The sequence below is a fragment of the Grus americana genome, chromosome 6 (genome assembly GCF_028858705.1).
Source record: "Grus americana isolate bGruAme1 chromosome 6, bGruAme1.mat, whole genome shotgun sequence".
NCBI classification, from domain to species: Eukaryota; Metazoa; Chordata; class Aves; order Gruiformes; family Gruidae; genus Grus; species Grus americana.
In genome coordinates, this window is record NC_072857.1 from 14,494,805 (window position 1) to 14,512,787 (window position 17,983).

The window sequence follows — 17,983 nt, forward strand, 5'->3', positions numbered from 1 at the left end:
TGACCAGAGCAGGAGTGGGGTTCAGTTCACAGGGTAACTCTTACAGAATTAATTTTGTAGCACATTGTTGCCAAGGAGGGGAGGAGGGAGGAGTACGAATTTGATGGAGTATTGTAAAAGTTAAAATGAGCTTTAAGGTGTAGATAAATATTACTCTTTATCCGCAAGTACTAGGAAACAAAGCAAAAATATTCCCATGTTCCCTTTGCTGCCGGCTACTTTGGGCAGTGTCGAAACATTTGTGGGTGGAGAAATTTTGCTTGCTAAGGAAAACCAGGGAGGAGGTATTTCGTTTTCCCAGGTCTCTGGGTTGGCGCTCATTCTCCCTGTTTATAAGGAGAATCCTCAAATGTTTTGTGGACATTTTTGCTCCAGTTAGACATACAAAATACAGCAACAAAACTAGAGAGCCTGATCCTATGATATAAAATCTCAACAGGCTTTCACAGTCTTTTTTTTTTCCTATATAGCACATCAGAGAAACACTGCACTGCTTTTGTGACAACTTACTTCATTATCCCCTCTCACTCCCCAGATCCTCCCCCCTTCTCTCCCAATTCCACTCTCTTTCTCTTAATATCTTCTTGCCTGGAACCTCTTGAACTTGGATCAGTTTTTCCAGGTTAAGCAGATGTGGGGCTGCTACAAGATCATTATTTCTGGATTCATCCAAACACTGCAGCGATCCTGATGCACCCCCCCACCTCCTCTTACCACCCCTCCAACCACAGCATCTGACACCATCTCCTCGGCTCTTGTTATACTTTGTTCCCTCCCAAAATTTCCACCTTTTGAATGGTTCCTGTGTGCCATTTCTGAATCCTTTTGCTGTCTTTTCTTGTGGCCCCGAGGCTCCTAGGAAGGCACCTTGCCCCCATTTTAGGGAAAGTAAAGAATCTCTGAAGGCAAGGCAGAGAGGGAAGTAAGGCTTTGTGCGGGATGGCCACGCCACATGGAGCAACTATTTTAAAAAGTTGTATTTGAAAACCAAATTTGCCGTCAGGTGGACCAAGTGGGTAACACAGCAGTTGTACCTTGGGGATTTGGAATAGGTCCTTACATAGAATTGGGAACTGTGGGAAGTTTCAAACCAGAGAGGCTCTTTTTCGTGTCTGCCTTGGATCAGTGGCTTAAGAAGAGGACAAGACAGAGCGCTTCACCCAACCCCGAGTGAAGGAGGTCGTTCCCCGGGTGCTGGCTCTCACCGCAGCGCAGGCCGCATTGGCACACACGCACTGGCAGCTCCTGTTCTCAGGGGATAAATTACTCCTTTAATTTCTGCTCACTTTGCAAAAGCCCGACTCCCCTCCTTGCATCATTCAGGGTGCTGTGGCAGGTGCATCTTGCAGGTAGGATGTGCTGCCATCTCCCCTCTCTCCATCTAGTTCTCGGGTGTCAAGAGCGATCATTTCTCACACCGCTGAAATACCCGGCGGGGGGCACAGGGCAGGTTTTGGGGCTGTTAGAGGGCAGGCGCCGAGGCAGCTGTAGCAAATGACAGATTTTCATATACACCCGCTGAAGCGCTGTTAATGCTTCACACATGGAGTTTGATACAGTAATGGAAAAATCAATGCCAGGATCACACTTGCACCACACGTGCAATAGCTTGTTGCGCGCATCAGTAATTACACTTCTTGGCTTCTAACCCAAGGCTCGCGATGTTTTTCCTGCAGCTTTTTGTCTTTGTATATTAGTGATTTGCAAAAGCTGAACCTCAATTAAAAAAGGAATGATTTTTTTTTTAAATACAATGCTCAATTAAATGCAATACTTATGCAGTAATCTGAGCCGTAGAAGACAAATTTACCAGCTACAGTGGGTGAAATTCTCTAGACGGATGGTCAGATTGACTGGTCCCTGTGGGCTCCTCTGGCCCAAAATCCACTAATCCTGGAACAAGCTCCATGCAGAGAGATGCCCAGAGCCCATCACTTGTGATTTCTAACTTCACATCCCTCCTCAGGAGCAGGAGGTGCCAGCCCAACTCGGGCTAATCGGCTCCGACACACCGGCAGCACTGCCAAGGAGGGGAGAAGAGAAGCCCAGGGGTCTGCCCTGCCAAAGTTTAGAGGTTTGGCCAAATGGGCCTCTGATCTGCCACCTTAATTTGACAGCTGAAGGTCAGTTTTGATAATACTTAAAACACACCATACTATATCTGGTAAAAGTAATGAAGTCTTGGCTAATGCATCATTTAATGCTGTTAAATTTTTGCTGAAACTGCCAGACTGGGGTTTTTTTGTTGTTTGTTTTTAACAGCCTGAACAGCTTGCTTCAGTGAAATAAAGAATTAGATCCTGCTAGAATACAGTTTAAACATATTTTCTGAAACTGAAAAATGACATTAAGTTAGGTCTTTTCAGTACAAACCAATCCAGGTAATTATTCCATTAATACCCTCTCAAGAGAAAATGCACATGGGAAATATCTATTTAAAATACAACTGCTCAGACGTTCAGCAAAATAGGTGCATTTGGGCTTTTATATCACGCAACCTACAGCCGTTACACCTCAAGTGGCTAACTTATACCATCACTTACTGAAAGGTCAGTAGTAAAACGGCACACAGAACCGTGACTTGGCCTATGCAACCTCGTGTCAGAGGGTTAGACCTGCTCCGATCCACAGCGTGAGCTACCCCAGAGCTTGGTCTGAAGGCACTCTGTCTTTCTGTCTCAGCGTGGAGGCTGCAGCTCTTTACTCCCGAGAGTTGCCAATAGCACCTCATTTTCCTCCAGAGCGAGGGGAAAAGCAAAGCACTCCGGCTCCTCGGCGGAAGCCAGGTACTTACAAGCAAAGCTTTCCAGAATGAAGTGTGCTGAGGGAAGGGAGGCAGCGTGGGGAGCCAGAATACATCAGCCAGAGGCCACGTACCAAGGATATCAAGAAAACAGGAAAGTGGAGAGGATTCTGCCTGTTTGAAACTCTTGGTCCTAAAGGGAGATGCTAAGATTTTGATACAGTGGAGATCAACGACTTCCTAAAAACGCAGAGCGCTTGTGTAGACAACATCAAGTATAACACAGGAAAAGAAGCACCTGAGAAGGCATCTCTCAGGCAGTGTTTAAGGGTAACTCTCTCATTTAGAATGGCACTGTAACACTAGCTCTCAAAAATTAAAAAAAAAAAGAAAAGAAAAGAAAAAGCAGGTCAAATCTGGAAAAGCGACAAGAAGGTTTCAAAATGAGAGAGTAATGCCTCTAGCAAGGAGGTGTGAATATGAGCTGAAGAATGAAGTTATGCTGTTTCTGCAGGTTGAAACTTCTGTCCCAGAGGAGGAAGAGGAGGAGGAAAGTGGATTTGCTCTAACCATCAGAGTCCTGTGTGATCCCAAGGGAGGGTGGCTGCCCGTGACCCCCAGCTGATGTGCACTGTCAACGTATGGTGGATGAGAAGCCCACTCATTTTCCTAGTCAAGTCTTTTATTCTCCTTGTCAGGAAAAGGAGGTCCAGGAGCTGTTATACCGGCCCTCTACCAAATGTCTGCTTACTAAGGAATTGTTTCCCAAATAGTTTTTTCGGAACTGTCTGCAGACCAAAAAATGTGGGCTCAAAATCTGTTTTTACAGGATATCCACTAAGTGGATTCATGGCTCATCATTCACATTTACCACTGTCTCCTGGAGGGATGCTCTTTAACAAGCTCACCGGATGGTGCGGCTAATTTGTAAGTCAGTATTTCAGCTTTGTCACTTACAGCATCTTTTTATGCACCAGGAACATCTTTAATTTACATACACGACATCATCAAGCTGTTCAGGTGTGACCATGTTATAAAACGTACATGATTCTAGTACAGCTTTGTATAAACATTATTTATTTATTTGCTCTTCCAACCTATGCCAGCAAAAAATAATAGCAGGCAGACAAGGCAAATCAGTTTTCTTTAGCTTAAAGATCAGTCACAAGATCATAATCTTGTTCCTGCAAAGACAGTATAGGCTCTAAGCCTGTATTTTCTGTCTAAACATATCTGCTTCTTGAAGTCTTTCCCAGAGATTTACAACACCAGATTATGCTAGAATTGGACATATGGAATGGCATCATCTGGGATGATGAAGGGCTCCAAGCTTTGTATAAAACAAAGGTGTTTTAAGAAATACAGCAGTTAATGTTGATATTTCTTTTCCAGGAAACCCGAAATGTACAGCTTTATGCACGTTGCATCCAAATTACAACCAAAGCCTCCAACCAAACACAAGCAACACAACACTAGAGCAAATATGATGGTGAAAGAATATTTGCATATGTATCAATATGGGATATCAGAGTGATCAATTCGCATACCCAATTCTGAAATAAGATTCCTGTGCAACTAGTCAGTTTTGTTGCAATCGTGTGTACCATCTGAAGAAGACGTCTCCACCTGTGCTGCCAGCCAGCTGCAATAGGCTGTTACACAACTCATGTCCCAGTTAGGCCCTAAAACTGGTTCTACCCAGCTCTCAGGATTGCATTTCTCTTGCGATCAGTAATTTACCACTTGCGATTTGTGCTTAAGGCTTCTGGTAATGTCCTGTGCCTGTACCTTCAAGGCCCTGCTATCATCACGTTCTTGTGCTCTTCGTGGCCTGCGCTATTATCCCCGGCTTTTCTTCAGCAGACTTCAAGGCATGGCTTCCTGATAAAATAACTGATGTTTTTATTAGCACAATCTAGTCCTGTGTATATCCCTGTTCTAGGGTCACTGGCTAGCTCGATGTACAGAAATAACGGTCCGTTAGGATGTGTGTAAAGATAAACAGAGTGATATAAATAGATACAATGCTTTCTTAATGACCTGTTATTAATATCTGTTGGTTATGGCAATATTACTGCTGTGTTATCAAAACTGCTTTACAACATATGTGAACTTTTAAGCAGACATATGGGTTGATACAGTCTAGAGAGCTCTTTGAAGTCACAGGGTGAATAATCGAACCAGCCTAACTAAATCCTCTCAGAAACCACACATTTTATGGTATTAAACAATTCCAGTTTGCTTTAGAATGACAAGGTTTTTGGATCAGTGCAAAAAGCTAAATCTAAAGGAAATGCTTTTACTGTTTCACATTCTATTTTTCTGTCTTCTCTTATACATGCCTCATATACATCTCTGTGGCTCGGAGCGTGGGTTTTTTTCAATGCCTGTCCTTAACGACAGGATGCCAGATCCACAGCTATTTACATTGCTTGACTCCCACTGCCTGCCTACGTGTCAATTAGAATGAAACAGAAGTAGAAACATGGTAGGGAGATCTTTTTGCAGTGAGCTTTCTAGATTATTGTGTCTCGTTTTTCACAAGGGTTTGTCACCTTTCATCGCCGTATCCAGTAATCAGTCTTACCCATCTTTTGGTATTTCCAGCAACAATCTGTTCAGTTTCTAATCACCTTTTCAGCACTTAATTGTATCCATTCTAAATATGTCTGTTATATTGAGAAGAAAAGAATATTTAGGGTGAAATGAATACCCGAGTCCGCAGAGCCCTACAGAATACCCCCCCAGTTCAGGCTGCCGCGTTATCCTTCCACGCCAGTCCCAAACAGCCTCCCTGTGACTAACATTGCCGCGGCCTGATTTACACACACGCTTAGTATCTGCAACTCGTTATCATATTTAAACTTCTGGGTGGCTCAGCTCCTCTGAAAAATTGGACCTAATAGCATTCTACACAGAAAAGGATATAAGTACTTATTAACCTGTAGCAATTTGCCGTAGCATTTGTAAAGATATGAATAATGTGCACAGTCACACACGTGTTACTAATGCAGACTGAATTATTCATTGCAAATCTGGGCAATATTTTTATCAAATACTTATTATGGATAAATGTTTTCCTTATTCAGTACCTCAATATATGTTTGAATAATAGTCTGCAAATAATATTTCATGCAAATGTCACACTGAAATATTGGCACTTTTCTCCATTGAATAATTATTTCCAAATCAATTTCCTTAGGATAAACTATTGTTATTTATTCATTGAGGTTGGTTCTGTCTAGGCTAATAAACAGACATAGTGTTAGCCCCAAAGTACTTGTAATCTTCGCTTCAGACATGCAAGTTCTTGCACACAAGTGGATTTCTACACTACCACAATATTTCTGGGATCAAAATTGAGATAAAAGAAACATGGGAAACCAAGGCAGAAAAATGAGTCAAAAGTTAGAAATATGAAATCGCTGGTTATATATTGGTTGATATGTCCTTATTGCATTGACTGTCATTCTTTAGGTTGGGTTTGATCTTTCTCTGCCCTTCTTTTAATGCCTGAATACACTCAGTCTCTCCTTTTTTTCTTTTCTATCTGTTTGACTAATTTATATTTGCTTGTGATTAGGCCCCAATCTCTGATCAAATGCTGTGCTTGCAGGACTGTAAACGCACAAATAATTCTCCAGCCACGCAAATATTTTCCAAGACCCAACCCCAAGGTGTGCAGACACTGCTTTTGTCTTCTTTCCTTCAATTTTCAAATATCAACACACAGTCACCCTGAACAACATTCACCTTATCACCAACGGCCAAAACAGGAGCGCCCTGGCATTTTGTGGTGCAAAACCTTATGGATAGCCTGTACTTCATAAGTTTCGGGCAAAGTATTTCCCCTTTTAAATTATAGGCTAGATGTGCGTACTGTGAAATAAAATGTGGCCAGACAGTGATTCCCAGCTCCTGGAGGCACGGGCTGGCTTGCGTCCGTAGTGATCGGGGCTCCCTTCCTCTCAGGCAGGTAATGCCCACACTGCGCGACGGCCCTGTTTGTTGTGAGGCATCATCATCCTCAGTAGTGGTATTATTCTTACTACTACTACTACAACAAGGAGCTGGCTTTTTTCCAACTCAGCGTGTGAAATAACGCGAAGGCAGAGCCGCAGCCCCTCGGAACGAGGCTTTTCCAGGATGGTCACGCTGTTGGCCTGGTGCGTGGCGTGCAGGAACGTGGGGGCTCCGGGGGTGGCACTGGCCAACCTGCTCAGGTGGCAGGAGCCACACAAGCCTCTCAGAGCGCATCCTTCAGGAAACAAACTGGCGTGTTGCGAGACTTCTCTGCGACACGTCCCAAAGCATGGGATGGCGGCAGTGTTGGGAGAGACATTTCAAAAGCCTGCCCCTGAGCCAAACAAAAACGCTGGTGCGGATGCACTCTACAAAGCTAAGCACAGATGTTACCTTCCTGCAGCAGATCAAGCTCCCTTCTGCTCGAAGGAAGTGCTATTCAAAAAAGAGCTTCTAGCTGAAAATTGGCATTACCATTTCCTCGCAGCAATGAGGCTTTGGCAAACCGTTTACTAGCGTTACTATACCTGCCTCTACACAATTGTACTTAGCTTTGCACTTGTGTTTGCTGATCACTGAAGCTGAAGCAAAAGAAACTAAACACATCGAACACATAGACACATTGCTTAAAAAAACAACACAGAGTATTACCTGTTAAATAGGTCTCCCTTGTCCTCAAAATAAATAAAAAAACCCAGAAAGCAAAGTCATGAAACAGGGGCTCTGTCTACTCTACCAGCTACTTAAAGTCTCTCTTGGTCTCTGATCAGATACAAAGTCAGATATTTATTAGAAATCTAATTTCTAACTACTTTTAAAAGAAAATGGTGGTGTGTTGAGAAGGAAGAGATAATGGCAGCACAGGTCCTAGTTCCCAGGTGATGTTGTTGCCGAGACAGTGGGTTAGGATACGATACTGTAGCCCAGTGACAGCCAAGGTAAATGGTGTTACCCCCTTGTAGTTTGGGCAATTTTGCATTGACCCACTTCACGCCTGTCAGAATAATAACCATAGGAATTTATTCACATTTTTATTTACTGCCACTCTTCTGCTATTGCCTTACTCATGAAGGCTGCAGCAGTTACTACTATCATGCAGTAGGACCACATGCCTTCAAGATCAGAAACAAATTTGCTAAACTCTGGCTTTAGTATTTTAATTCTTATCTTGATAACGAAACACCGAATGAGAACAGATTTCAGCCTAAGAGATGAGATGTCAGAATAATTTTATATCTTGTCACTAGGTAATGATTCTAATGGTATCTCTTACTTAGCTGCCTTTGTTAATGACTTTATGGTGAGAGCATGTTTCAGCAATTGTGACCGTGTGGAATACTCTGTGTTCTGAGGCAAAAGATTAGCTTAATGAAGAGAAAGCCAATTTCCTGAAGAAGTGCCTTACATAGCTCCTGCTTTTGAAAGAAAGACTGTAACATGGACAATTTGTCATTACAGGGTACAAAAACCACTTCACGGTTTGGTGCATTTATAGCACTCCTGCAGAGGGAAGAGAGAGATTAATAGATATTTCTCACCTTGTAAAATAGGTGGAAATCTGTCCCTCCAAGTCCTTTTGCTCAATTACCAAGGGACTGTGTTCATTACCAAGAGATTGCGTTCAAGAAGCAGACCATCACTTAGCTTCTTAGGCACTTCACAAGTTTCACTAGATGTTTATTACACCCTTAGGTACCTCAGAAAATGTGGCCCACAGACACCAAAACCCTGTGATAGAGCTTTGATAAATGCTCATCTCTTTCAAATACAATGTACTTCTACTTGAAGTATATTTAACTTCAGTAGTCAAGAAGTAATAGCAACAACAGGATTTCAGTAAGTCAAAACTACGGTGCCGCAATATTTAGCAGAAGTAGAGAAGCTGTAGAAAGGAACAACTATGAGCATTAGATCATCTAGTCCATCTTGCCAACAAAGGATGTTTCTCTACAGCCTTGGCAAGCAAACCTGATAATCAAGCTTGCCAAAAAAAAAAAAAAAAACCTGGCAAGAGTCTTGATACCTGATGTGCAAAGAAAAGAAATGAGCACAAACCTAATATTTACTTTGTCTGCCTCTTTTTCAGAATTTAAGCAGAAAGGCTAGAATATCCTTGAATGTTCAGCCCCGGGAAAAAGCTGCACTGTGTCTTGGCACTTGACAGTTTATGCCATCTTGGGTTTTTCCAGTAAGCTTAAGTACTGTAGTGGAAAAAGTTCTACAGGGAAGGTTTAATGCTTTTTTTTATTTATTTACTAAATATAAGATGCACTATTTACCAGCCTACATCTGCAAGTTATGACAAGCTTACCATAATATAAAAAGACTGTCGGTTTAGGTAACAGAGATTTAGCACATTAAAAGATTATAGGTTTAGACAGTCTCAAGCTCTCTCACTGTTCTGCAGCAAAAACCTTCTGTCTCCAAGCTCTCACGCTAACAACGCTTTTCCAGTGCAACCATTTTACTTCTTGTTAAGGCAACTCAGAATACATACTTACATAATGGAAGTAGATTCTGTCCACCTACAAAATGACACTGTTTAATACTCCGCTGTGATAAGAGAAGGATGAAAGCAGCTGGACAGCCATCAGAGAAGCATCCTCAAATAGAAGATATCCTCGTCCTCACATAGGAATGAAGATACTTTGAGATTTGCACGGCAGCAACCAGCTTGGCAATGAATACTTAACAGGACAAAATGCTTATCCTATAAAATTTACCTTTGTTAATGCCAGCCACCAAAAAACCCCAGACCAAATAGGATACCTTTAGGCTGATGGCGAAGAAAATCTGTTATGCTTTGAGGTCAGGGGACTGGACTGGTGATTGCCACCCTCCCAAGCCCATGCCAGGGTAGCACCTACGGCACTCTGAAAATCCAGGTAGCAGCCAGGGCCAGGATGTGGTAACTGCTCCCCCGCCGTGCTCGTGTGACAGCCACCGCTCTGCTGCTTTGGAAGGAACAAAGCACATCTGCTGGATGTCTTCTTGTTGTACGGAGCGTAAACCTGCCGCTCACCTTGGCTAGTAACGAGTAGACCAAATTCAAGAAACGAGGAGAGATGGATAAAATATTATTTGTTCCTTGTCAGCTAGCAGACCTTTCTGGTTAGATTAGCTTAGCTTTCAGGACAGTCAAACTGGCTACTGCTTTGGGATCTATTTAAAATATACCGGGCCACAACCTGTGGCGGCATAAATTCACGTAACTGCTGATTTCAGAGGAGCTGTTGCAATTTGTATCTACTGAGTTTCTAGCCCACCATTAACATTTGTGACTTGCTTTTAACATACACTCTCACAAGTAGAAACATTGTAATTTCTGTATTTTAATGGCAAATAGATCTGACAGGCGATTTATGTCCTATAGACCCACAGTAAACGTGCAAAATATAAATAAAAGGATGGATATTGCATTCTTTTTAAAGAAATCATTCTTTTCATGCCTGAGTTTGGCATCACGTGTTGTGAATTCTCTTCACTCCTACCCTATCACTTTTTCTTAGGAAATCTCAAATACAGAGTTCTCAAATACTGAATAATTAATTCGTTGTGGGAAGCTTTGAGCAGAAAATTTTATTTTCCCAGTGCAAAGATGCTGTTCTCAGAGCATCAATAAGAAACAGAACATGTTAAATCTATTTCTATAGAAGAAAACTTTCAGAAAAAAATTGCATATATCCTTTCTTATAATACACCAGATCCACTGGTCCTTTCTGATGCCCCTGTCTCACCTCTGAGATAACTCCTACCCATTTGTGGCCACTGCCAATAAAAATTCAGATTCTCACTGAATGCAAGTCAGCATTATTCCACCACAAATAAAGCAATTATGCTGTTTTTCATCACCTAAAGATCTGAAAAAGACAGAGCTCATGGCTGGGGGTACACCACAAGGCTTTTCTACAGACAGTGATTTTTTTTACTCTCCTGGGATTCCTTCAGTCAGTAAACAAAACAGTGATCAGAGAATGAATATTATCATTTTAATGGAAATTTATATACTCCTGGCATAAAGCTGCTTTTGAAGAGTAAGTGGTCAGGGGATACCAATCAATAAGAAACTAGCTCAGAGACAGAAAAAAAAGAATAGAAATATTTGGTAATTTTTCTACATCCATAAGGTTGATTGCAAAATACTCCTATGTACCATAATAAAATGAATCTGATTGCTAAATTTATTAATGAATGAGTAATGAGAGAGTAGTGAAAGCCAGCATTTTGTAGGCAGGAATAGTCAGTGGACCCAAGGAAAAAACCTCAGTAGAGTTTGATGAAACTAGAGAGTGGGTCTGCTGATGAAAATCACCATAAAGAAGTATATGAAAATACACTGCAGAACTTAAAGGAGGTACTCATCACCCACAACATAGCTTTACAAAATCTTACAGCATTGCTTTCGTGTGATCCAATTTTTGTTACAAACATATTAGCAGTATTGCATGGCAATTATTAGTCTTAGCCTGACATAACTGTCCTAAGGGGGATCCAAGCTCAGCTCCTGCAGTTTTCATTTGGCCCCCAGTCAGACCTAACCCCTAAGCCGTTTCTTCTCCTGACTGCATAACCCCAGCTCCCTCTACCTCTCCTCGTAGGTCTTGTGCTCTACGACTGTGATAGTGCTCTACGACTGTGATAACCTTGGTAGCTCCTGCTGGACCCTTCCTGTTTCTCATCATCCTTTTTGGACTGAGAGATCCCACAATAGATAATCTCTGTTGATGGACGACCCCCAAAATACACAGGCAGCTGTCAGGTAACTACCTTCATCAATGTGTCTCCTTTCCCATCTCACCTCCATCCAAAAGCAGAAAGAAAATGAAATGTTACAAAACTTTAGGTCAATAAATACAAACAAAATTAAAATGTCAGCATCTGAATTTTAGGATGGGCTGAGGAAGAAAATATCCAAGAAGGACAGTGCAAGTGGAAACAGATTTCATTCTAAATATATTCATGAGGATCCTCTGGTAAAAGGCCTCCACTAAACCTGGTTCAAAAGTAGTTCTGGCAAAATCTACGGCATCTCTTGTGTAATTTCAGTGAAAATTACACCTGACAAAACCAGGCAGCCTGGCCCCCACCATTTGACAACCCCCCATTATTCTATCAGTGACAATGGCAGGGGCCTACACCCTGCAAAGGACAGAAATCATTTTGCTATCATAAAAACATAGACACCTCTAGGGCAACACCAGGCAATTCTTAATGGCCGCTCCACGACATTTGAGCCCAGGAAGACAAGTAACACCTCCAGCTGAGAATATCAGAAGAGACTATGTCTATTTAGATTAAAAATAGAAGAATGATGCTGAAAGGGCAGAGAAGCTACAAACACCCTTGACCTCTGCAGAAAACACCTTCAGCAATGACATCTGTTTCAATGGCAATTTTCAAACTTTTCAGATTATGCCCTATTTGTTTTCCGTAATGGTTTAAGTCTCTTCCTGGCACCTCCACACACGTTCAACAGGAATGGAAAAAGCTAGCATGCAGATCTCGTTAAACACTGAAAACTGTGAGGCATGCTGTGCCCTCCAGATCCCCTGGGCTGCACCCATGGAAGTCATAATCATAACATTTCTTCTGTCCCTATACCTAGAGGGTTGAAGAGCAATAATTACTACTTGAGGTGAAGGAGGTTCTTTAGCCAGAGGGATTGAATTTTATATTGTATAATTATTTGACTTAGGGATTGGATCTTGCTGGTCCAGAAGTGCCATAACGTTGATGACAATAATCCTCAACTGGCTGTTGTAGATGATCATTGCAAATGTGATCATTGCATTCTTCTGAACTTCACCAAAAACCCAAACCAAACAACTGCACAACCAAAGCAGCAGAGGTTTCAAAGTTCAAAATCTAGTGATTTTTAGCTGAGGCCAAAAAGTCAAGACAGTGGCTTTACACGAGAACTTTCAGTCTCGTTTTCAAACCCCCATCTTGCAGGTGCATATTCTCCTCTGGTCCTACCTTTTGCACATCTTCTGCCTCTGCCCTTCTTCAGCGCAGGGTTGGGAGTTTTCTGCCAGTGCACACAAAGCTCAGCCAGGCCCTGCTCTGGGGAAGCCAGCAGGCTCTGCTCTCCAGAGGCTACAGAGGCATCCACCCACAGTCTGGATGAAGGTATTGGGTCAACCTAAGAATGACCATATTGGCCAAGATGTCAGGTTGCTCAAACGTTCTCTCCTCTTCCTTATGTCATTCTCACCAAAACCACAAAAAAACTGAGATCTCCTGTGTTACATGAAGGTCATCCTGATGACAAGTGATTAAAATCATATTTTTTCCAAAATGATGCAGAGTAAGCACAAACTGAGAGCTGCCTGAAAATAATATACTCATCAAGCCTACAGTACCATTGCTTGGCTAACAGGTACCACAGAGCAACAGCAATGCTAGGATGACCAGGTTTTTTCCTTATTGATCAAATACAAATTTTAGTCTTGGTTTGAACCACATTTTTCATCCCAGCCTACCCACTATACACTCCTCCTGCTACACCAGAAGAATCCCAGTGCTATTCCTCCAGTGTTGTAGAGCTGTCATAGCTGGGTCCTTATCCATGGGTCTCCCTTAGTTCCTGGCTGGAGCTGTGTAGGAGGATGGAGGGGATACTGTGAAGGAGCGATACTTAGCTCAAGAAGGATTCTCTAGGAATGGATGCCCCTTGGCACAGATTAAGAGCACTTTTCAGGGGCTTTTCCCCTCAGCCAGGGACAGGACATGGCATAAACCTTGGATCTACAGTCAGCTGTCTGTTTGCCACTATTTCCTTGAGTGGCAAACTTGGCACAAATATAAAACATGCTTCTAGCATGCTGCTAAAGAGCCAAAGCTCACTGGGCAAAAGAAAATGTCTCAGTTGGTGAGACACCTGCTGCATATGCCTTAGACCAGGCTTTAAGCAAAGCCAGACCTCTGATGGGAGGCTCTGGCCAAATCCCGTTGACTCAAATGGCATGCTGTCCATCTGTGGTAACTAAATAATTCGTAGTTGCCTCAGTGTGGAGACTCCATTCTGGTCTTCTTAATAGATGACAGCAATCTTGGGCCAATCTCCCTTCCCCTTGGTTAGACTCCCATTAATCAAGCCCTCCAGCTAGTTGCAAGTTTACCTACCAGTATGGCCTTGGCACTTAAAAATCCAGTAAGCTTTATGAAGGGCGGCTGTAATGTTAGCTGAACCAAAGAATTTCAGCCTGCAACACAGCCTGTTAATTCCAGGAAAAGCAGTCATGTCCTCAAAGTCTACGTGCTTTTCTGAATTCCTGAAAAAAAGTTCCCTTTCAGAGAGAATGTCAAGCGCTATCCCCACTGGGCAGGAGTTACTCAAGCACATATGCTCACTGACTCGCTGCCAGTGCTCGTGTGAGTGAGTGACTGCCTGCCAAGAGGTACACAAAGTTCACATCTGACACGCAGAAGCTTACCTAGGATGTTCTCTGCATGACAGACCACTGCTCTTTGGCCCACAACATTATTTATTATCATCAAAAAAGGGGCAGGGAAAAACCTCTGAATTCGTGATTTTCCCTAAATTACTTGCAGGGACATTGAACAGAGCAGACAAATTTTTAAACTAGGGAACCACTGTTTCATAGCTGACAGCCTGCGAACCCATCCACCAACTGCAGGGTGGAAGAACTTTTAATAGCCGAGTTACAAAACGCTTGATGAGTTTATGATGGCATGATGGATGCACACATTAAATGATGGCAAATAAAACAGCTACAACGTGAGCTGTATTTTACACATTGCTTTTCAGAGAACCTATTTGTGCAATAGGAAATTTATATTGCATGCTCTTGGATAGCCTGGATACAGACTAATTTAAAGGAAGTTACAAAGTGCTAACAAATACCATTGTAAAGATGGAAAATTGTAAAAGACACATGAGGTGATAACACTTCTGTGCTACAGGCTATGGAAAAAATTTTTTTGGATCATAATGAAAAAAATTTAGCAGTCTTTTTGCTCTCCTTAACCTATTTTAGTAGCAATAAAATTGCTTTGTTTTTTTGTTTTTTTTTTTTCTTTTCCTTCCTAGGAAGCCAGCATCAAAAGAAAACCAAAAGCAAAATAAGACTTGAGAAGTAGGCAGAGGGAACAGCGTTCCACACTGCTGAAAATAATCTGACAAGGAGAGCCCGATTAGTGTGCTGTGGTTAGGTCATCCACCTTGGGGGACTACTTGGTTTCAGCCTCTTGCTTCCCAAGGAGTTAAACACTTTCCACATTAGCCGTAATGAGTATATGATGTAAATGTTCCTTGGATTGCACGACACAAGCAGCCCAGGCTCCCTCCTGTTTAACCTACCAGAATACTCCTTTTGCCTCTTCCCTTTCCAGACCCACGATTCCCACATTTCCTCCCGCACCGTGGCACAGTTTAACAAGCACAGGGATCCCTCTCATCCATCCTTGCCTGCAACGCCCTCCTTCAAATAATCTCCAGGAGATTATGGTTTAAACCTACAAATCGTAAGCCTAAGAAGGCAATTTAGCACAGGTCTACTTTCTCAACACGCACGCTAGCACGTTACACAACACAGCGAGCACAACGTCACCTCCTCCAGCCATGTGTTTAAAGGACACCCCAGCTGCGCTTTGCAATGGGTTTGATCCTAGCAGCGTAGCTTCGGGTGGCTCAGAGAACGCAAACAGACTGATCCCCTCTGCAGATCCCGCAGCGGCAAACGTGTGGCTGAGCAGGGTTCATCACTGGTGGCACCGAGCAGTGCGACTGGGTCGCTTCCGGACCCTTGCTGAATTCTGCCTGCCAAGTAACCAGAGGTGCTCGGGCGATGCATGTTTTGCAATCAGAAATTTGTATCACTACATCAGTCATGCCTTCTGCTGGTTTGAGGCAAGCACCTCTATTGGATTTGGCCAGCAATACTGACTCTATTTACACCATTGAGGGCAAAACCCAGTAGAAACTCTGTAAGATTAAAACCAGAGCAACACCATGAAACAAAACCAGAGGGCTGTAGGTCTGGGTTTTTTCCAGAGGCTTTCATATCCACAGTTTCAGCTGAAGCCAACGTGCATCTGATGCTCATAAAATACCAGGTAAGGAACAATGCTTTCATACCAGATATCAGTTTTGAAAGTCCAAGATGAAAATGTTCAGGGAAAGGGGGAGGAACTTTGACACATCTGATCCCACAACATGCACACACGGTATTTTGCAGGGTTCAGAGCTGCATCGAATCTGTTTCCAGTCTCAGAGTACAAGAACCTTCAGAGACAGCCATGGTGTAATTTGGGAAGTTCGTGCTTCAGGAAAACTTACCCTTGGGATCTCCACATAACACTTCTCCAGCGCGAGCAATTTTGTATCTGGATCATGGAAACAGTAAGTTTCCGAACTGCTTGTTCTGAACATGGCACCACATTTGGCTTGGGGTTTTTTTCTGTTCACTGCATAAGCAGAAACGAAGATCTGGTCACCACATGACTCTAGAAGAAAATGTACCTTTTTTCATCCGTCTACTGTGAGGCTTCAGCCCAGATGTTTTCTTTAATGCTCGCTGAAAGAAATGCCCAATATGTAGACAATCCCAATTACTCTCATTCTTAGACTGAAACTTTTGCATTTTCATGGCTCTACATATCCAGTTCAGCTGCTGGAGAGTTGGAAAAATATTTGAAAGAAATGTTTTTACAGTTCAATTTGCAACTGCTAAAGCATGACTTTAATTTGCCACACAGATGACGTTCTGGCCAGAAAGTAAGAAAAAACTTCTGCCTTTTTGTCTGCTTCATAGGTGTAAAGCCAACATACATATATTAAGCTTTCATCTAGCCACCTGCAACTGTGCCACAGCCATCTTCTCATATGATACAAGTGGACACTATTAAGATCTGTAAATTGTGATTGCAAAAAACCACCTGGGTTTATAACCTCCATAAAATGATGGATTCAGCATTTCCTTTTATAAGGTGCTGCCATCCTAAATGAAAACTTCATCAATAAAAAGTTCCTGATTTAACTTTTTCAATATTCACTATTATATCTTTAGATTAAGTGGAAGAATGTGGAAGCAGAAAGGAAAGAAGTGTTAGGGGATGAACACAATTTTCTAAATTGCTTAAAAGAATATATAAAAAAATAACCTTTGGGATCACCAGCTTTTATTTTCCTATGGCAACTTCGAACCATCGCAGGCATATAGTGAATTTCTGAACATTAAGAATTTATGCGTGCTGCCTTAGATGAGCATAATTCTCAACCATTATTAATGAGGAACTATAAAACACACTTCAAGTTTTATGCCTAAATTACATGAAGTTTCCAAAAACCATAAATACATCTGTCTATTGGTATCTACAGAGAATTATATAACACGCTTTTATAACAGTCACTGAGGCAGTGGAACTCATCCCATGTGAGAAAAGATCTTACAGGGAAAACTTTCTACAAAGTAATTCTTCCCCTGCTCTGTTTTCTGAATTATTTATAGATGCCTCCAGTCTAGTCAGGAAATGAAGGGAAAAAACCAGAAGAAAAAAAAAGAAAAAAGTTTTTTTCAAAACCAGCATCGTTATTTACAACATGGCTTGATCTTAATTTTCAGTCTCCCCTGAGAAACAGATCCAGTGTTTCATTGTATAGTAATTCCATTTGTTGTTTAAGAATTAATATAGCTTTACAATTGTAAAGCAGAATATAGTTTTAACTTTGCTTCCACATTTGTTAAATCTTTTTATAGTTACCGTGGAGTAATTTACTAGTTTTCACTTCTGGAAATTCCACTTCTAGTTTTTATAGCGCAAATTATGGCTTCAGTCTCATGTTGATATTGACAGTTATATTTGCGGTAACAGAACTCCGCAAAATTTCATTTTCTCTGGCTTGAAATAAGTATTAGCATAGGCTTTGTGGACCAGCATAGCTGGTAGAGCCAGCACGGTATTGAACTGTCACATGTCGCTTTGTAGAAGCTGGAGAGGGAACCATCACTTTCAGTTCCCAACTCCTTGAAATCGGGGGGGCTGCACGGACATCTCGGGTGGCTGTGCAGTAACTGCCTCCAGTCCAAGGGAGCACGGAAGAGGAATTGGTGTGGGTAAGGGAACTGAAGCAGAAGCTTTTGTCTGGGGGGTGTGTGTGTTCCCTTGAGTACCCAGAACGTGGCTGCACGCAAGGAACCGGGAAGTGACAGAAAAGGTGACTACTTGAGGAGGTACTGAGCAGGTAGAGTTTTA

At 42.2% G+C, this 17,983-nt stretch overlaps 1 long non-coding RNA gene across 1 annotated transcript; it reads left to right on the forward strand.

Annotated features, from left to right (window-relative positions):
- Positions 1–3,540: 3,540 nt before the first annotated feature.
- Positions 3,541–14,984, forward strand: LOC129208373 (uncharacterized). The gene is made up of 3 exons (XR_008577807.1): positions 3,541–3,670; positions 11,365–11,525; positions 14,820–14,984. It is a non-coding gene; the product is annotated as an uncharacterized LOC129208373 (long non-coding RNA).
- The last annotated feature ends 2,999 nt before the right edge of the window (positions 14,985–17,983 follow it).